Consider the following 22,502-nt stretch of genomic DNA (forward strand, 5'->3'; position numbering starts at 1 on the left):
CACTTTGAGAGGCGTAGGCAGGTGAACCACTTGAGGTCAGAAGTTCGAGAGCATACTGGTCAATATGGTGAAACCACATCTCTAATTAAAAAAAAAAAATTAGTCACTTGTGGTGGCAGACATCTGTAATCCCACCTACTTGGGAGGCAGAGGCACAAGAATCACTTGAACCCTGGAGACAGAGGTTGCAGCGAGCCAATATCATGCCACCACACTCCAGCCTGGGTGACAGAGTAAGATTCTGTCTCAAAAAAAGAAAAAATGAATCAAGAATGAATAAAATATCTATATTAATGAGCAACTGAGGACATTGGTGATCTTGTCTGGAACTGTTTCATTGATATACTAAGGACAAAGGAGGCAAGTAATGGGAAGGGGGATTAAGTCACATTAGAGTAAATTGAGGAGTGAATGGTGAAACAAGAACTGTGGAGGGCTTTTTTAGCAATGTAGATAACTCTCCCAGAAGAACAGATTATAAAGAGAAATAGATAGAGCAATAGCTAAAGGAAAAAGTGGGATAGCAAGAGGTGACTTTGTTTGATGAGAAACACCAGGCATGTTAAAGAATGACAGGAATAATCCAAGAAACAGGTAAATATTAAAGATACATAAAATAAAAGAAGTATTAATAAATGGGAAAGAATGAAATTTAGAGTACATGTTTTACAAGGTGAGCACAAGGTGCAAGTAAGAGGATTATTAAGCCTGAGAGTTTGTTAAAATAATGGCTGATAGACTCTAGATTGAAGAGAAAAGGTGTGAAGATAAGAATGGCAAATGGGTAAGAGGTAAAAAGAAGTGACAATGTGAAGACACCAATGAGATTAACAACAGCTATGGTTAGTGTAATCGAGCTCCAGTATGTAAAGTATGATCTGTTATAACATTAATAGCATATGCTAAGCCTGGTACACATTGCAGAATTTTTTGAGATTACCATGGAACTGGGAGTATTCTGAAGGTTGCTACTGGAGGGACACATTATTTTCCTATACATCCATAGTACTTTTGTGTCACTATACTAGTCCTATCACCATATCCTGCTACTGACTGCTTGTGTATCTGTCTAGATGAGTAGATTATGAGCCCCTAGAGCATCTCTTTGAGCCTACCAAAGCGTTTTAAATATAAGAATACTCAACATGTTCAATGGATTGAGGTAAAGTTTTTCATTTGGCACCTTATCAATAACTGTATTTATATCCCTGTGATTAATCTTCAGCTCCCAAGTGGTAGCAGTAGCACGCATTTGCTTACATCTCATCTTCTGGATTGAAGCATGACGTATTAAGGACCTGAAGTTTTAGAAGTAGCAAGGTGTTGCCCCTTGTTTAAATCAACTTACTCAATACAAATACACTGGGTTGTACCAGGCAGTATCAGTCATTAGACAAATGGGTAGAATGTGGATAGTCATCTAAAGATCATAGACAGAATTAGTATGATAGAGTTCCACATTTTTTCTTATAAAAACATTTTTATTCCATTTTATTCTTTTTCTCTCGAGGAAAAAATGCTAATATAGAATAATTAAGTTTTAAAATACAAGTTTTCAAGTTCTTCTGTTTTTTTCTCACTATTTTGGGTAAGTTATCATGTTTCTCATAAATATTGTTAATTTTCTTTTAGTTCACCTTCGTATTTGAAGGGCAGCACATTACTTAGTTTTAGTTGGGCATTGTCAATGCCATGTACTAGTCAATGCCAAATGTCAAATGCCATAAGCTAGAAGTAACTTGTAATTATTTGCAGATAGCATAACTCCAGGATACTCCTTTTCTTTAATTTTCCCAAGTCAGTTATTGAGTTGGATCTATGGGCTGTAAGTGAAGGAGTACTGATCCCACTGTGCTCAGGAAAAGCTTCTGGTTGAGTCCGGCAGACACCCAAAGGATTAGTGCAGAATTTCCTTAAACTTTTTCCATCCTGAATCAGAAACATGTGGATTCTTGTTTGAAAGGCAGATTCCTGAGTCCATCCCAGACCTACTGAATCACAGTCTCTGGGGCTGGATTCCAGGAACCTAACCTCAGTGCTTGTCTCTCTACCTACTCCTTGATCCTTATGCTCCAGCCTCTTTTAGTCTCTGACTCGTGCCAAGTATGTCTCCATTAGAAAGCCATGCACATCTCTTCCTTTGCCTGGATCTCTTATTTTCCAACTTTTTCATGAATGGTTCCCCTCATTCAGGCCTCAGTTCAAGTGCCACCTCCACAGACCAGATTTCGCTGACTCTCCAAGCTAACGCAACCCCCATCCTCACCATAACATTTTCTATCACATCAATATGTTTTATTTTTAACGTTTAGTGTCTGTCACTTTTTACTAAAATTGAAACTCCACTAGCACAATTACTTTTCTCTGTCTTATTCACTGCTGTATTTGCAGAAGGCACTCCAATACATACTTGTGGATTAACTAACTGAATTTTTAAACAAAAATTCAGGTGGCTGTCACATGCCCTCAAATTTGGCAGCACAAGACTAGAGGATGTCTCAGGATGACTAGCATATGTTTCTCAATTAAAAACAAAACAATGTGATGCCCCAGGTGATTTTAATTATCTGGTTAAGTGGCTCTTCTCCGAGGCAAATGAATCTAACCTACTCCAAGAGTACTTAGTTAAATCAAGAAACCCTGTGGCAGTGTGAAAGTTTGCTGAGCTGGGATGGGGACTATAGCTTTGGCTCCTGCTTCTGCGTCTTACTATGTATTTTCCTTAGGCCAAACAATCAAAGATTATGGACTTCAGGGTTTTGTTGAGATGCTTTACTTCTAGGGGCCTACATATTTGCATATCTAAAATAAGAGAATGAGACTAGATTAATATTTCCCATACTAGGTTCTACAAAATGCTAGTTCATTGAGACCTAAATATTGACTCCCTAGAAATAATGCAAGATATTTCAAAAGCTCATATGGTCAAAAAATTCAAATTATTATGTCTCTTTCTCTCTTGGAGATTCAAATTACTATGTCTCTTTCTCACTTGGAGATTCACAATACATATTTGCAGTGCTAAAATACTAACAATCTTCCAGGAAATAAATTTGTTCACACTTATTTAACCCAACATTTATCAAACTTATCTAATCACAGCATTTGTTTTACCCTGTACAAACTATGCAGTAGCATTCCACAAAATTCAGCATGAGAAGTGCTGAACTAGATTATCTCAATGCTATATCTTGTGGTTCTTAGGGTTAAAAATTGCCTGGTGCCAGCTGGGGGTGGTGGCTCACACCCATAATCCCAGCACTTTGGGAGGCTGAGGCAGGTTGGTCACGACGTCAGGAGTTCGAGACCAGCCTGGCCAATATGATGAAACCCTGTCTCTATTAAAAATACAAATACTAGCCAGGCATGGTGGCATGTGCCTGTAGTCCCAGCTACTTGGGAGGCTGAGGCAAGAGCATCACTAGAACCCAGGAGGTGGAGGTTGCAGTGAGCTGAGATAGCACCACTGCATTCCAGCCTGAGCAATAGAGGGAGACTGTCTCAAAAAAAAAAAAAAAAAAAAAAAGGCCTGGTCCTAAATTTCAAGGATGTTTGCTATCTATTCTACTCTAGAAGCTCTGTAATCCCCATGGGGCTGGCTTCACATCTGCAAAATAGAGAATTATGGTGATATGAAACTCCACTAGCACAATAACATTTCTCTGTCTTATTCACTGCTGTATTTGTGAAATAGAGACTTATGACAATTTGAACCTTTTTGCTTTCAATGCTGAAATCACTGGTCAGCATTCCCTAGGCTTGGAGTCATTCTGTGTGAGATCAACCCCTTTTCATTAGAACCTGTACCTACCACCTTCTCACTCCATCCAGGCAAGTCCTACATCTAAAAAGCTATGCAAAGACTAAGGGATTCAGGCCAAGAGAACTTTTATCTTGGTAGCAGGAACCCAATCTAGTGCCAGGAGATAGACTAACAGAAAGCATTTTGGTTTTTGTCTATAGAAAATATGCATTGAGTAAACAATACAAGGAATTTTAAAAGCTTTTCTTTGACCATCACTGGCACAATATTGTCATACATGAGGTGATTTAAATAACTCTGCGCCAGAAAGTTCATGTACCCCTGAAGTCATACGTTTTGTAATAAAGTATTTTTTAAAAAGAAACTATTGTGTGGGTGCGGTGGTTCATGCCTGTAATCCCAGCACATTGGGAGGCCCAGGTGGGTGGATCACTTGAGGTCAGGAGTTCAAGAACTGCATGGCCAACATGGCGAAACCCCGCCTCTACTAAAAATATAAAAATTAGCTGGGCTTGGTGGTGCATGCCTGTAATACTAGGTACTCTGGAGGCTGAGGCAGGAGAATCGCTTGAGCCTGGAATGTAGAGGTTGCAGTGAGCTGAGATGGTACCACTGAACTCCGGCCTGGGCAACAGAGAGACATTCCATCTCAAAAACAAAAACAATGAAAAGGAAAGAAAGAAAGAAAGAAAGAAAGAAAGAAAGAAAGAGAAAGAAAGAAAGAAAAAGAAAAAGAAAGAAAGAAAGAAAGAAAGAAAGAAAGAAAGAAGAAAGAAAGAAAGAAAGAAAGAAAAGAAAGAAAGAAAGAAAGAAAGAAAGAAAGAAAGAAAGAAAAGAAAGAAAGAAAGAAAGAAAGAAAAGAAAGAGGGAGGGAGGGAGGGAAAGAAAGAAGAAAGAGGGAGGGAGGGAAGGAAGGAGGGAGGGAAGGAAGGAAGGAAGGAAGGAAGGAAGGAAGGAAGGAAGGAAGGAAGGAAGGAAGGAAGGAAGGAAGGAAGGAAGGAAGAAGGAAGGAAGAAGGAAGGAAGGAAGGAAGGAAGGAAGGAAGGAAGGAAGGAAGGAAAAGGAAAGAAAGAAAGAAAGAAAGAAAGAAAGAAAGAAAGAAAGAAAGAAAGAAAGAAAGAAAGAAAGAAAGAGAAAGAAAGAGAGAGAGAAAGAAAGAAAGAAAGAAAGAAAGAGAAAGAAAGAGAGAGAAAGAAAGAAAGAAAGAAAGAAAGAAAGAAAGAAAGAAAGAAAGAAAGAAAGAAAGAAAGAAAGAAAGAAAGAAAGAAAGAGAGAGAAAGAAAGAGAGAAACTATTAAGGGCTGCTGTGGTTTGAATTATGGTTCCCTTAAGACTCACATGTTGTAATCCTAATCCCCAGTACTTCAACGTGTGACTTTATTTGGAAATAGAGTCATTGCAGATGTAATTAGTCAAGTTGAGATGAAGTCATACTGGAGTAGAGTGGATCCATAATCCAATATGACTGGTGTTCACATAAAAAGGGGGAAATTTGGGCTGGACACGGTGGCTCATGCCTGTAATGCCAACACTTTAGGAGGCCGAGGTGGGCAGATCACGAGGTCAGGAGTTTGAGACAAGGCTGACCAACATGGTGAAACCCTGTCTCTACCAAAAATACAAACATTACATGGGCATGGTGGTGCGTGCCTATAATCCCAGCTACTCAGGAGGCTGAGAGGGAGGAGAATTGCTTGAACCCGGGAGGCAGAGGTTGCAGTGAGCCAAGATTAGGCCACTGCACTCCAACCTGGGCAACAGAGCAATACTCCGTCTCAAAAAAATAATAAATAAATAATAAATAAAAAGGGTGGGGGAAATTTGGACACCAAGACAGACATGCACCAAGGGAAGATAATATAAAGATATACAGAAAGAAGATGACCAAGAAGGAATCATCCTTACTTACCAACACCGTAATTTCACACTTCTAACTTCCACAAATGTGAGATAATGAATTTCTGTTCTTTAGGCTGCCCACTTCAGGTGCTTTGTTTCAGCAGCCCTAGCAAATGAATACAGTCAAGATGCTGGAATCAAGTCTTTGGGACCTATATAGAAATCTATCCAATTGCCAGCTAAATTCCTCCTTCCAGACTACCAAATGTTTGAGTAGTCTTGGGACACGACAGAGCAGGACAGTGAACAATCTTCCTCAGACCACTTTATTTAGTTCTCGTGCCCTAGAGTAGCTGGTTTAGCTCAAGTCTTGGAGCAGATTTCTTAATAACATTTTGGTGAATCTTCCTTTACTGTTCTAGTGTATTTTGTTTCAGTCATACTAAGCAGAGATTGGAAGAAATTACAAATATTTGGAAAGATAAAAGGCAATAAATTACTTTGAAACCCACTTTGTACAGCCCTGTAAGGTTGACCAGACAACATTTTGGGCAAAACTGCCTAGATTTTTAAAGTGGATGTTAGAAGCAGGTAATATAGAAAAATTGAAGTGAATCTTCCCTGAAATTACTGCTACCATTACCACTGTTCTTTGAGGACCAGTCTAATGCAATTTATACCTCTTCAGCCTAACACTAAGAGGTCAGAGCTTTAAAATGGCACTTGTAACAAAGAGAAGAGTCAAATTGTTCTTGTCACTAATTAGTTCAGATGTTATTTCAAATTCACTTTGGCTCTGTTATTGACTCAACAAATCCAGATCTGAGGAAATCAACTGTGAGAATGTTACGAACAGTGAAAATTAGGTCACCATTTATGTTTTGCAGCTAGAAAAGGAATTCATTGCCCATGTTTAACTTCTCTTTAGCACTAATCTCAATATAAGAGGGTTAACAAAAATCTGAAAATAATTATAATATGAAAAATAATAAGGCTTGAATCCAAAACTCTGTGAAAATTAGAGCCACTTTTATGTTTTCTCTGTTTATAGTTTCTTTCTATCTCTTTCAATCCAGCTTACCATAGAATAATAATATCATCATCTACACACCACAATTATCATGATTAACTTCATTTTCACCAATAAAAGTCACTCGGTACCCTTCTGAAACTGTGCAAAGGCAATGCCTAAACCCAGTTCTACCCTGTAGTTACTTTTAGTTGTATTGAGAATATGCCATACTGTGGTTCAGTTGGACTTAGCAAATGACTTAATTCTTTTTGGCATTTTTCAGTAAGGGAAGTCTTAATTCTGAATTCTCACTTGTATTGACAACTAATGAAATTGTCAATTGTAGTCATGTCTTTATTGTCAAATATTCCAAATGCCTTTCCTTATCAATGGTAATACTTTAAAGTATATTCTCATTTTATCAAAGCCAGTAGTTTGGTACTCTGATCATATTACTTGAACAATATAAAGATGCATAGCTACATTTTGGGAAAACTCACCCTTTTTCTATCACCCAAAATAAAAAGATTCTCAATTATGGAATATGCCCACTTTTAAAATGTAGCTTCTCATACAGGAGTGCATTTCTTATTTAGTTTTCAAATATATAATGTATCTGGGGACACAAAGGCCAGAGTAAACAAGAACAAGTCCACGAAATACAATCTGTCTATAATCTAATAGCCCTAGTCAGGGGACTAGAATCTGGGCCTAAAGTCATTTTACTTGTCTCTATATAAGAAAAGTTACAACCAAAAACAGACCCTTGTTTAAATGCTTTTTCTTTGTATAGATCCAGGTTTTGTGTGTGTTAGATACAAGTTCATTCTATCAAAATAGATGAAGGTACAAAGTTTTTCATTCTTTCTTCTACTATGTTTATGTCATCACCAATCCTTTATTAATAATCGGATTCTTTTAAGGGTTTCCTATAGGCACTACTTTTAGTCCATTTCAGGATGAATGAAGGAAAATAGCAGGTTGCTCAGACCTTAACAGGAGTAACTAGGGTGGCAAGACCTTACTTTATAAGCACAAGGCTGCCTATCATGACTTCTAAGATATACTATTTGTCCCAAGAATTATTAATAATGCCTCCTGGAAGAATAGCTATGCAGGCAGAAATTAACCTTTTCTCTTCTACTTTTTTTGCTCCATGTTTAACTTCCCAGAATTCCATACACAAATAGTTATTTTTTTAATCTCCAAATAATTTTTATCTAGTACTTTCTTCAGTTGAACTGATTGATCCTACTTTAAGTTTCTTATTAAATGTACACCTCTTATTCTTCTTGCCTTTAATACCACTACTCTCTCCTAAACACCTTATCAACCTCCCTGCCATCTCTACTTACCATCATTCTGATATTATTTAATCCCCTCTCAACCTTGTTCTCTCTTTCTCTGTTGCCCGATCCACTTTTGTTTTACACACTTAGGAGGCTGAAGGAAAGAAAAGGTGGGAGAGAACAGCTAGCAGATTGAGAATAATTTTGATGAGTTGGCACTTAATTTGGTAAATTCACCAGACTTTGCCTCAGCTAATTTCATTCTGTCACATCTCTCAAGGTTGTTACTCAGTAACTAAACCCATAGAGCTCAAGGGATAAGGCAGTTGTTATCTCTGAATGAGAAACTTAACGGTCACATCAACTGATAAAACAGCATCAGCGTGACTTACACATTCCTTACCATTGGGCAAATCTACATGGGAAATCGCATGCTTGTACTCAGAACAATCTAAGTCAGTTTTTTAAAAAGAAGTAATCCTCAACTAAGGGACCTTGAAAAACTCTTGTCCACTATAAAGATAGCTTTGACCACAGAATAATAATACTTCAAAGCTTTGGCCAAAATTTCCTCTCCCGTGGGCAGCACTTAAATGTGGAAAGTCAGGGTTTATTTTTATTTCTGATGTTTCTTTTTCTATACTTCCATGTCTGAGAAGCCTCCTTTAGGATTAACATATTTAAAAAAATTCTGATGGTGCAATGAATCAAGGTATAGTCCAATCTAGGAGTCTCCTGTAATGTTAATATGACTTTGTAAATCTCTGATTTCACTCACTATAATAGTTAGATGGTGTTCAACTAAAAATAATAGAAAATCTTATTCACAGTAGCTTAAAATAAAAGTACATTTACAAAGAAGACCCATGGTTTGCAGTCTTACGGCAGGTGCAGCAAATAGCTTAATTATGTAATCAAAGACCTTCTCCTCCCACCCTTCCTTTTCCCCATGCTCAGCATTTTGGCTTCGGAGTTCATGACTGTCATAGCTTTACGACCTCAGAAAACAACACACAAACCAAGAAGGGAGGGAAGGGATAAAAAGCCTCTCTCATCTCGGAGCACTCTCTTATCAGAGCCATTTTTGCACTCTACCTTGCCCAAGCTCTTCCTTGCAGTTTACTTCTCTTTGGGTATACCTGGATCACCAGCTCACTTACGGAAAAATTACTGGCCAAGAAGAATAAGATTGGCGTATTGGCTCAGAATAATCATGATCCATCCTCAGCAGCTAGACACATTGTCTTGGGTGGGGATGGAGGATGTTGTTGCCCTAGTAAGCAAGAAGTGGGAATGGCTGTTAAATAGACAATCAACAGAGATTATCACACCATACTCTGTTGGGTGATTAGGATAGTCTTAGGCTTTACCCAAAATCTATTGATCAAGCATCTCTGGTGTTGAGGATCTTCATGTAAAACCAAAGGAGAATTGGTTTTACATGAAGATCCTCAACACCAGAGATCTTCATGTAAAACCAATTATCCTTTGGGAGGCCGAGGCAGGTGGATCACCTGAGGTCAGGAGTTTGAGACCAGCTTGACCAACGTGGTGACAAGTCTCATTGATAGTCAATCAATAAAAACATATTATCTATATGACTTTCTATATTTGCAAGTACTTAGGGTGCTAGGCAAACTCACCATTTTCCCCATATACTGCTTACGGTAACTTTCTCGATCAAAAAGTTCTCTACAAATTATTTGTTTGCTGACTATTTTCTTTATTCTCCTAATCTTGAGTGAAGACATTCACAAAAGGGTAAACCAATAGTACCTTATAGAGAAATACATTTTGTTTGGTGCAAACATACTTAATATTGCAACTTATTTGAAATTTTTTTGCAAATGAGCGTGCAAATTTTATATTACTCTATCACTTGCAAAACAATTCCAGTTAACAATCATCTATCTTTTTAAAGTTTAATTTTTCAGAGGGTCTTAATCTATTTTAAATATCATTTGATGCAGCCAGTATACTGAAAACTGTTTATTGGCAACTTGATTATTCCATAATTATAATGGCAGTTCAAGCAGTATGTGCCTTCTTCAGATAATGTCATTATAATTTAAAGAGAAAATTAGTAAACAACCCACAGCTGTTTTGGTATGAAATGTGCATGCGTAGTTATGAATATTCATATTCATAAATATTTTATCTTAATAAAAGATATTAATTCCATATTTTAAAAGAAACAATTGTAATGGTTATTAGAATATAAAAATACTTTTTAAGACTGTGTTTCATTTTCTCATTAAAACATTTTTTCTAAACATATTTTAATAAACTTTATAGAAGTTTTAAACTCACATCAAAATTTAGCAGAAGGAACAGAGATTTCCCATATACCTCCATACATGCAGAGCTTCTCCAATTATCAACATTTCCCACAGAGTTGTACCTTTATTACAATTGGTGAACCGATATTGACACATTATTATCACACAAAGTCCATAGTTTACATTAGGGCTCACTTTTGGTGTTGTACATTCCATGAGTTTCAACAAACGTATGACATATATCCAGCCTCCTAATATCATATGGAGTAACCTCACTGCCATAAAAATCCTATGTGTGCCACCTGTTTACCCCTTCCTTCTGCCCATAGATTGATTTTTAAAATGCTAAAAAACCTTAATAATTGATATAATTTAATAGAAAACACCTTTACCACCAATAAAAACGTATTTTCTATATGACTTTTATACCTTTTAGAAATTTTATGTGATTTAGTATTCTTCACTTAATATGAATATATTCAATGACAAAACATTGTGTGACAAATTTTGTAATTCATTGAAAACCTCTAGAGCAGGGCTGTCAAATTAAATTTTCTGTGATAAAAGAAATGTTCTATATCTTCCCTGTTGAATACAATGTTACTAGCCACACATGTCTATTGAGAACTTGATATGTGGTTCGTGTAACCAGGGAATAGATTTCTCAATTTTATCAAGTTTTAATTAATTTAAATTTAAAGAGTCATATCTGACTTGTTCTACTACATTGGATATCACAGATTTAGAAGGAAGTATAAAGTAGGAGAAAGAATACTTCTTCTTTCATACCTCACTGAAGGCTCCGGATGCCCCTTCTCAGGATATGGAGATGTTCTTTAATAAAATGGTCTGCAAACATCAGGACAGAAGAATTATCTGGAGAATTGGTGTTTTGTTGTTGTTGTTGTTGTTGTTGTTGTTTTTGTTGTTGTTTTTTGGAGCCTCCCTCTGTCCCCCAGACTGGAGTACAATGGCACAATCTTGGCTCACTGCAAGCTCTGCCTCTTGGGTTCTAGCGATTCTGGTTCTAGCAATTCTCCTGCCTCAGCCTCCTGAGTAGCTGGGATTACAGGTGACAGCCACCACGTCCGGCTATTTTTTGTATTTTTAGTAGAGACGGGGTTTCATTATGTCAGTCTACCTGGTCTCAAACTCCTGACCTCAGCTGATCCACCTGCCTCAACCTCCCAAAGGAGAATTGGTTTTACATGAAGATCCTCAACACCAGAGATGCTTAATCAAAATATATTGATGTTCATGTAAAACCAAAGGAGAATTGGTTTAAATGAAGATCCTCAGCACCAGAATGCTTGATCAATAGACTTTGGGTAAAGCCTAAGATCATGTGATTTTGATACTGGTTCTCAGAACCACACTCTGTGAAAGTCTTTTCTAGGGTGTGTCTATATACTCTTCCCTGCCTGTCCATAGGGACTATCAGCAGCAGACACTCTCACTAGAATAACGACTTTCAAACATATTTGCCTTTTTCCTCACAATTCATAGTAAGAAACAGATTTATTGTTACCCGCACATGCACACAATATATGTGTATTATTCATAAGTATACATATATTTTTATGTGAACTCTGATCCTTTAAATTACATTTTACTTTATTTAATTTTTCAGAATCTGGTAGTGATCCAATAAAATGTGTCAGGACTCAAATCAAAAAAACGTTGTGCTGAATAGCCATAATTCAGGCCCTGAGGCTGCACACAAGACTCTAGGGCAGAGACACAGAAAGAACAAATTGAGAAAGGCTTTTTTGCTCCACCCTTCTCCCATGGCTAAGAAATGTCTGATTCAACAAATGTACCAGTGGCTCTTTTTTTCTTTTAAATGATTCAAGAATAAACCACATATTTATGATGTAACTGCCATAAAAATCAAACACAAATGTCCCATGAAAGAGTTATTTTTATAAGTAAAATAAGCTTATCTTTTTAAAGTATGATGTTGATTTTGTCCAAAAATAGATATTGCGGTGACTTTTCATGCTGAACAGTAAGTGAGTAGTTTCAAGGCACTCTCAGGGTATGTAATGTTAGTTTTTAATGTATTCTTTCATTTTTATAGACCCAGAAAAGACAAGAAGATATTGAGAGCACACATATAGTCTATACATCTGTTCTTCGTATGAACCTAAATACTTATTACAGACCCTTACGCCAAATAATACTGCAATATATGTGCTTGTTTAAAAATAACCTGGAAGAGATTTCCATTTACAGCAATCTTAGTCTATTTTTTTTTCTTTTTTTTCTCCTGTTGGAATGGATCTTAATTTTATCCATGTGGGTTACAAATCTGAAGCAATTAAAATTAATGATTGTGTGGAGTAATAGTACAAGAGGCTATTTAATCCCTGGGGGATAAATGTTCTTCATTATCATTTATTATCCTCCTGTTTCTTGTTAAAATATGTAAATAAATAGAAGAGGGACAGCTTACAGGCATTTTCATTATTTTTTGATGTCATTGGGACACAGTTTAATACTGTCATTATGAATGGCATAGACACACTTGGAATTCTGTATTCAGTGATATAGCAGCTTCATAGAAATGTCTTAAATGTGTTGTGGAAGCGTGTAAACCATCTTAAAGATCAATGCCTCATGGGTTTATTTGTACGTGACCAAAGCAAATCACCAATGTAGTTGTTCATGTTGCCATTTGCGGTTGGTAAAAGACATGCCATGTGTCCACTAAATGGTGCATTTTGCGCTAGATGTATTTGTGGCACAATGTCAGGTTGAATTTGGAGATATGATTCACTCTCTTTGTTCCAGAGCAGATACAAATTATCATAGCATGAAGTAAATAGAGCTACTAGTGTGTAGGTCAGATGTTAAGAATGATGTGTGTTTTTCTTTGTGTCCCTAACAATGCTATGGTAACTTTTGGTCAGTAGATGGAGTTGCAGGTCCCGGACATGTTTATTTTCTTTTGGATACTTTGGCCTTATTCAAAACAGAATATAGATAGAAAGATAGATAGATAGATAGATAGATAGATAGATAGATAGATAGATAAATAAATAGATAGATGTATAGTTCAGGAGCCAACTAACAGTACTTCAGTTTTTCCATTCATTAATTTAATAATGAAGTACATATATAAAGTATATATATAAATGGTATATATATATAGTATTGTATATATATAATATTTTCCTTTACCCTGCACAAAAACAAAATGTATACATCCATGCATTTTGGTGTGTATATGTGTGTGTATATATACTATATATATATTATATATATATGCACACACACTCACATACACATATCCATATGTGTGTATGTGTATATATAGTAACTAGGAACCCAATTTAAGGCAAATTCTTTGTCGTCTCATATTATCGCTAGTAAATATTCCAGATCAATCAATATAAGTAGATTGCCAAAAGGATTTTGAATGTTTAACTTTTATGGAAAACTAACCTAAATTTGAAAAATATGAAGTTTAATGTTTCACTTAAAAATTGTGAAATACACAGAGAATGTATTGGTAGATAATTCTTTTGTTTGTTTGTTTGTTGTTGAGACAGGATCTCACTCTGTCACCCAGGTTGGAGTGCAGTGGCATGATCACAGCTCACTGCAGCCTTGACCTCCCAGGCTCAAGTGATCCTACTGCCTCTGCCTCCTGAATAGCTGAGACTGCAAGAGTGCACCACCACGCCTGGCTAATTTTTGTATTTTAGGGGGTTCTGCCATGTTGCCCAGGCTGGTCTCAAACTCCTCAGCTCAGGCTATCTGCCTGCCTCGGCTTCTCAAAGTGCTGGGATAACAGGCGTGAGCCACTGTGCCCAGCATGTATTGGTAGATAATTCTCAGTGAGATTTTCTTTTGTATGAAAATTTTTAATTTAACCTTGAAAAAGGAAAAAAAAAAAAGAGAGAGAGAGCAAAAGAGAGCCTAATTAGTAATGCATTAGCTCTATTTTAAAACCTATTAAAATTTAGTTCTTTATCTTACATCTGATGGCAAAATTTTAAGCTCATGCGTGATTCATGTCTCTCTTACTTTGAAACATTTTGTTTAGCAAAGATCCAGGCAAAATTAGGTGACAGCATTAATCTTTTATTTCTCTCTACTAGCGTCTAATTTTTTGGCTTTAGGTTAGATTTGGGCACATGTGCTTTGCCTGAAGGCTACTGATATTTTTGTTTTTAAAATTCTGAACCGTTTTTGGAACACCATGAGCATTTTACAAATGTCAAATAATTACAGTACTACCAAGCATAAGGCAAGACCAACACCAACAGCTTTCCAGAAGAAATGTTTGAAACTTTACCTTTGCAAAGAGGACACGTAAGGAGAAGGATGAAAGTTAATGGAGTTAGGCACCAAACCCTCAAAAACTAGTATATATATATAAAATGGTTGTCAGTATAAGTTTCTGTTTATATTTGTCTCCCATTATTTACACACCTAATTTTGTGGATTTTCTTGGACCAAAGAATTCATTTCATTTTTCCTGCTGCTAGTTTCTTAAAAATTATCCGGCCTGCTAGCCCGAGGTTTGCAAATTTGCTTGCATATGAGAGAAATAAACTAAAGCTGGTGAAGCCAAGAAACATTTTATCCAAAGGTTATTCACGTGTCTTGAAACCTAAGAGCCAGAATTCAGTTGTTCCAAAGGAAGAAACTAGAATCAGGGGCCTCAAGCCTAGTGAACTCTTTGCCATCTCTGCTCCCTGCTTCTCTCTGTCCACCGGCCTCATTGTCCTCTCTGTAGACTGGCTTTCTTTCCTTCACACAGACATGGAAGAAAACATGGCCACTCCTCAGTTCTTGAGTTATATGTTGCAAATACAGCTGCATAAAGGGGGAGTACAATGAATCTTTATGAATCCTAATCCCAAAATTTTAAAAAGGAGACTGAGCTGAAATAGGTCAAGTGCTCTTCCTAGTTCTATCAAATATGTCAAGATGGTATCCCACTGCACAAAATGGCTGCAGAAACCTTTCTGCCCTGAGTGAAGAGGGAAATAGGGAAAGAGTATTGTGAATTGATCAGTCACTCCAAAATGCCCCAATTAGTGTTAGACTATTTTTGATGTTTTTCTTTTTCTTTCTTTCCTTTTATTTTTATTAATTTTTTTTTTAGAGACAGGGTCTCACTCTATTGCCCAGGCTGGAGTACAGTGGCTCCATCTTGGCTTACTATAGTCTTGAACTCCTGGGCTCAAGTGATCCCCTTGCCTCAGTTTCCCAAGTAGCTGGGACTCCAGGTGCACACCACCATACTCGGCTAATTTTTAATTTTTTTGTAGAGACAGTGTCTCACTATGTTGCCTAGGCTACTCTCAAACTCCTGGCTTTAAGCTATACTTCTGCCTCTTCCTCCGAAAGTGCTGGGATTGCAGGTGTGAGCCACTGCACCCAGCCCTCGTGTTTTGTTTTTAACCACAACAATCACTTTAATTTGTTTTAAAATATCAACAAATATTTACTGAAAGCTCACAAAGAGCAGAGTATCAGTCTAAGCATTAATGTATTTCTTCGTTGACGTTTTTCAAATTTAAAAGTAAGCTTCAAAATTATGAATGGTGCCAGATAGAAAACTCTTAATTCCTGCTTCTATTCCGTGGTGGTAACTCAGCATCTATAATTTACATAATAGTTTCTTGTTAGTCCACATGTTTAAAATTACTTCTATTTTAAGATCCTTGCTGTATATATAGTGCAAGGACATGCTGCTTTCCTGAATCAGTGCTTCCCAAACTGTCTGGTGCCTCAGATTCACCTGGAGAATTTGTTAAAGCACAGATTGCTGACTCACACCCAGAGTTTCCGAACCAGTTAGTCTGGAGTGGAGCCCCAGTAATGCACCTTTACCAGTAAGTTACCATTTGTAACTTAGTGGTAGAGAATGTTAGAGAATGTTAGTCCTGGACCACAATTTGAGATATAATTGCCTTAAATAAAATTAAGTTCAACTTCTCCAAAGCTGGCTAGTGAAATGAGGCTTTCCAGGTTAAAGTCTTAGTTCTCACCACTGCCCTCCTGAAGTTGATCTTCCCTGGAGAGACTGTTTTACACACTAACACCAACTCTCTCCACAACACTGGCCTCACCAGGTACGCTTGAACATTTCAAATCATTCATAATTTTTACCTTCGTTCCTAGAACTACGATTTGGACTACTTCAGACTGTGTAACCAAGGGATCACTCTGAATCAAGGGAAAATTATAAAGAAGAGAATATGCAACAAAGTAATCTGAATTGCAAACTTTGTGTTATGTTTTATTTTCTGGCAGGGGAGGTGGTTGGGGACCACTGTGAGAGATGACTTCTTTGAGTCAGTGAGAAGTGACTATCAATGAGACTTTATGTGGAGGACACCAGGAATTTCCTTGGCAAAACCACTTTAACAGGGCATAATAGAAGTCCCACATCTATACAAGACAATGTCTTTTAAATAGTGATTTGTGACCTATTAGTGAGTGAGTAAATAAATTTAGTGGGTTATGTCTATTTTTTAAATATTGAATAGAATGGAAAATAGCAGAATAAATCTTATACTTAGGTCAATTATTATAGTGTGAAACATGTTGTACAATATAGGTCGTGGTCATAAACATTTACAGCAAACTACATTCAATAACTTTTTGAAGTGGATGAGATAATAATTATTAATTATTTTTAAAACATAATTAAACTTGGAATGGGACCTCAGTACACTTTTGTGCAAAATGATGATGATGGAGAAACAATATTCCCACCATACTCATTCTACAGCCAGGCTATAGATAATTTGTCAAACAGAGGAGGCACCAGACATCTATATTAATTGATCCATATTAATTGATTAGGATTCTGCATCTTTCAAATATTTCAAAACTCATTGCATTTTTGAGCTGGATGGAACATCCAGAATCATTTTTTATGGTGACTTTTAAAATACGTTTACAGAATTCTAAGAGTTTTATTGAGATTTCCAGGGCTCATAGTCCCTAGTCCTGTTTGAATTAAAGCTCTTTATCAAATTGATTCTAAGTCTTGTTGATGGTATTTACTGAGCTCTGACTATGTTCCTGGCAATATTCATAATCATCCTCTAAGGATGGTAGTATTATCACCCCATTTTTCAGTTGAGGAAACAAAGGCATAGTGAGTTTAAGTAAATTGCTAAGGTTCCAGATTGTGTTCTAACCATTATACTCTAATTCTCATAGCAAAACCACCACAGAGCTCAAAAAACACCCACTTAAGAAATATCCTTATTTATTCTAGCCACTTAATTATAAAGGTTTTTATAGCTTACTGAAGTAAAATACTAGAACCAGACTCCATAGATGTAGTAGATTTAGGGCTAGAATTGCGATCCCTCAGTTTGTTTAATATTATTCCCATTCAACAAGCATTTGACCAAGATCTTGCCCATTGTCAGTACACTGGGTAACATCAATACATGTTTCTCTATGGACTGAGCAATACTTGAGATTAGCCAAGGATTTGTCTATGGCTAACCTTCACAATCTACAAAACCACCTGACAGGCACTCTTGTTCTTACTGTTTCATGAAGGAGAAAAGTAAATCCCAACAAGGATGCATAGCTCTTCCTGTGTTACCTGTTAGGGTCACAGGCAGCCTTTCCATCCTAGACAACCTGCTTTCAAAGCAGTTATTCTGTTCACCTCATCCATTGCTATTTCGGTGGCCAGGTCCCCCATTGCCACATTACTTTGGGAATCAGAACATCCTACTTCAAAGGAAGCTTTTCCATTTATCCAAGCTTGGAATTTATCCAAGCTTAAAACACACTGTTACAACTTTAGGAGGAAACTTCCATTTTCTTTGGTTTAAGTAGAGGAGGTACTTCGTAATGCTCTGATTCCCTTCAGCATGTGGCTCAAATAAATTAAGAAGAAACAATAAAATGTAACTTCAATGTGAGGCTTCACTTGATTTTGTGTATCAAATAAAAAACATCACTTTTATTAAAGCCCAAATTATGATATTTTCATCCTTCCTTGCCCACTAAGAATTTAATTGCCTAGAATTCAGTTGTTTCAGAGTCTTCAAAACATTGCCAAGTGTTAAGAATTAAGTCTGCTTACACTGTTTTCTTCTCATGAGGCAATAAAACGTATAAGACTTTATTCTTATAAGTCTACTTGCACTGTTTTATTCTCATGAGAGAGTCACTCTGTTCTATGACTGCTCCTTTCAGGATACCAGTGGTCATGCTGATTCCAATTCTCTCAAAGCTATCAACCCCTGAAATATTGGTGTGATTCTGAGGTCTGCACATTATTCACTTACATGCACCCTCCAACTTCATGCTGAATGCCATCACTTGGGTCTGAAAGTGTTATTTATTACCCATTATAGTCTAATAAACATCCTTTTCAAATAGTTCCTTCACCTGTTGATCTTCAGCTTCTAAACTCTTAGCCGTAGTTGCACACACCAACAAAGGAAACACACTTACTTCTATAAGGATCAGCAATAATCTTCAGGCGTAGAGCATGTTTTCTCCAACTTAGAAACTTCTCTCTATGGGAGTTAGTATCCCTAGAAGGACAGTGAAACTCTAGATGCTCCATAAAATAACCTCTTTGTTACCTGACAGAACAGATGAGCTCCTTAGAGCTATAATTGAATAAAAGTCTCATCCATTTCCAAAGAAGATGACTGCTTATATTCTCATAATAAAAGGTCTTCTTGGTGGTTTTCCTGGAACACAAGAACAATTTGCCCCAAAATGATTTCAAGGAGTTTTCAAGAAAGCTTTGAGATGATATATTTTTTTTTTCCAACTTTACTCAGCAAGGCTTTAAAAATTCTAGGACTGAATTTCATCTGAAGTACTTAGTCATAAATAACATTAGAGGAGTTCTAGGAGATGATTTTACCTTTGATACCTCTAAATATATGTTGTAAAAAACCAGAAATATAATTTCAACTGTACATCTTATAATAATGGGAAAATTGCTGAGACTTAGATGATACAAGTAAGGGAAGTTTCATAGAATATGTTTGGAAAAAAATACTGACCTTTATTCTCCAAACGCCACTTCATTTTTAACAAAATCCTAATAACATTTTGGGAAGCTACCTCTTCATTTGCCTGCAGGACCAATTTGTAAGGCAAAGACATCAATTTCCTTTCTAGTTATACCTCATTTTGCCCAGAGCTGGTATTACCCAGCATGACCACTATTTTATTCCCCAAAGTAGCTTCAATTGACCTTTCAATTGAAAGATTCCAAAGACCTGAATCCACTCTTAAAGAGTGAAAATATGTTACTAATAAGTAAACTCTGCAAAACATTTCAAAGTACAACAGCATTTCCAAAAGAAGAGTAAAAATTTGTCTTAAACAACGTCGTAACTGCCTGAATTTCTAGAGTCATTAATTTGAAGAAATAACAAACAGATTTTTTTTTCTGATATAACTAGATCTTGCAAGCCCATCACAGCAGAGAATCATAATAAGGGGTTACATGGTGGATATCTTAAACATTTTATTATTTCGAAACATGTAAGTACATATTATTGTACCAATCTTTGATTCAGTACTGAGTATTTTCATCTGTGATTTGGTCCACTGATGATGGTTCCTCTCATTGTTTCTCATCTATAATACCGTGACTGCACATTTCCAGATTCTATTTTTTTAGAGTAAAACCTTAAAGAAAATTCATCATCAAGAATTTCTACTTATATTTTTTGCACCTTCACATCCAATTTACAGCAACTTGAATTTTTGCAAAACATTTAACTTAGTTTTCATAACAACTGCTCTATTCACATTCATTTTCATCTTTGTAAGAAATAATTAATTTATATATGTAACAAATTCAACTGGCATAAACAATGTCAGAAATAGTTTTGGCAAACAGACAACTCCAGATATGGAGGCAAAGATGAATTGATGAATCCTACCTCCTTTTGGATTCTGTTGGTATTGAAAAGCAGTCAGTAGATTTTACAGAGTAACAGAGAGCCATAGTTAATCCAGGCAGTTGAGTAAATCAAGGTTAGTTGATATAATTTTAGTATATTAATTAAGAAATTATCTTTACATCTTGTATAATGTGAAATGTATACAGCACCAAATGTGAAAGTCACACAATGAGGGCAAGAAGGCAAAGGAAAGATCCCTTTGTTGGATGATAGTAAAGATGAATTCATGAGGTTAGTTGAACTTAAATAATGGATAGATTTAAATAGATACATGAGATGAAGAGAGAAAAGGTAAGACTTGACCTGTTCATTGTGGCAACATGTCCATATCCAAACATGTGTCAGATCAGCAGTGCGCCAGAATTAAATTCTGCTGAGTGGACAGATGGGTGGACGCTGGTCTTCTCCTGACTTTTTCTGAACCCCAGGATATCCTGGGAGTTCAGTCAAGGACTCCACGTGTATTGTCTATGGTGTGGTACTCCAGATGAATGCACACTACCTGCTCCCCACCCACCTCCACGGACAATTCAATTATACTTTGCATGTTGGGCTCAGACGAAAGATTGAATTGTACAGAGAATGCATCAGCAAAAGACTTTTGAAAAAACACTCTACAAAATTTTTCAGGGAAGAGAAAGGGAAGAACAGATGAGAGCAAAATTGAAATGGGCTTTTGAATTGCCAAGCTAACATTTTCTGGTTTAATTTCAAAGGTCTGAGGTGACCAGAAAAATGTTGGACTGGCAAGACAGACTGAACACTGAGAGGATCAGTGAGAGGGAGGTTAAATGATGACTCAGTACTAGAGCTAGAAACAGATTTTTTTCTTTGAAAAAAGAAATCAGAAAATTGGGAATAGAAGTAAGTTTTGGATAAGAAACGTAAACTCACCTTTAGATCCATTTAATTTGATCAATATTAATTCAACACCTACTCTGTGTCAGGAATTGAAGTTAAGTCATTATGTGATAAACTTCCAGAATGCTTATAGTCTTGAGAAGAGATCAGTAATGAAAAGTCTACAATGAAAAACGTATTGTAGGGGTTAAGAGGATAGTACCCTGAGACAAAAGCAGGTGGATGTTGGTCTATATTCTACACCCGTGCATCTCTGACCTTGTTTCCTTATCAATAGTGTGTATATGTACCTCATTACTATACTTTGAGGATTAAATAAAACAGATAATCTGTGTACAACAGTTAGCTGAGTACCTGGCATATGGAAAGCATTGGTTAATATGGCGATGGTGGTGGTGACAAGGAAATGGGATGATGATGATGATGATGTACAGCAGTGGTCCTCAATGTGATTTTGCTTGTTAGGGGACATTTGCCAATTTCTGGAGACAGTTCGTGTAAAAACATCTTATAATGTACAGAATAATCTCCAAACAATTTTCCAATCTCAAATTGACCATAGAGCTGCACTTCAGAAACCCTGATGTAGAAAGAAATGCTATGACATGGATAAAAAGATGCCATAGAAATATGGGAGTCCTGGATGAAATTAGGCTAAGTTAGGATAACAGAATCACCTAGGCAGACCTTTTTTTTTTTTAAAAAAAATACCAAGATAGGGCCCTACTCAAAGGCCTGAGACTTTTATGGAGAAGGAGGTTGAAATCAGTATTTATTTATTTTTTTTTTTTGAGATGGATTCTTGCTCTGTTGCCCAGGCTGGAGTGCAATGGCATGATCTCAGCTCAATGCAGCCTCCGCCTCCTGAGTTCAAGCATTTCTCCTGCCTCAGCCTCCCAAGTAGCTGGGATTACAGGCGCCCGCCACCACGCCTGGCTAATTTTTGTATTTTTAGTAGAGATGGGGTTTCACCATGTTGGCCAGACTGGTCTCTAACTCCTGAACCCAAATGATCCACCCTCCTTGGCCTCCCAAAGTGCTGGGATTCTAGGTGTGAGCCACTATGCTTGGATGAAAATCAGTATTTTTTAACACTTAAAATGTTAAGTGAATCATTTTTACTTTATGACTTGTAATCAGTGATTACTGTAATCCGTATTTTTTAACACTTCCAGGAATCAGTCTTTTTTTTTTTTTTTTAAACTTCTCAGATTATTCTAGTGGTACCACAAGTTGAGAACTGCTACCCCTCATGAAATAACTAATAGGTAGAACAATGTATGAAATTGACCTTTAGTTTGTATCTCTTAGAAACTGACAAATGTTAAAGACCACAGTGAATTTCTAGTGAAATTTTTTGCCTTGCGAAGAAGTCATTCTATGGCATCCCTTGGGGGAAAAAAAAAAAAAAAAAAAAAAAAAAGGATGGAAAAGTGGAGGTAGGTAGTAAAACAGACTGGTGCTGCTCCAGTTTCTCTCATTCGTGACTTCGTTCAGGTCAGGCAGCTGCAAGCTATTCATTGCAAATAG

General features: G+C 36.6%; 1 protein-coding gene across 17 annotated transcripts in view; it reads left to right on the forward strand.

Moving 5' to 3' along the window:
• The window catches only part of NLGN1 (neuroligin 1), a 907,062-nt gene that overhangs the window by 589,463 nt on the left and 295,097 nt on the right, over positions 1 to 22,502 (forward strand). The window lies entirely within an intron of this gene.

The sequence above is a fragment of the Macaca thibetana genome, chromosome 2 (assembly GCF_024542745.1).
Source record: "Macaca thibetana thibetana isolate TM-01 chromosome 2, ASM2454274v1, whole genome shotgun sequence".
In the NCBI taxonomy this organism is placed as follows: domain Eukaryota; kingdom Metazoa; phylum Chordata; class Mammalia; order Primates; family Cercopithecidae; genus Macaca; species Macaca thibetana.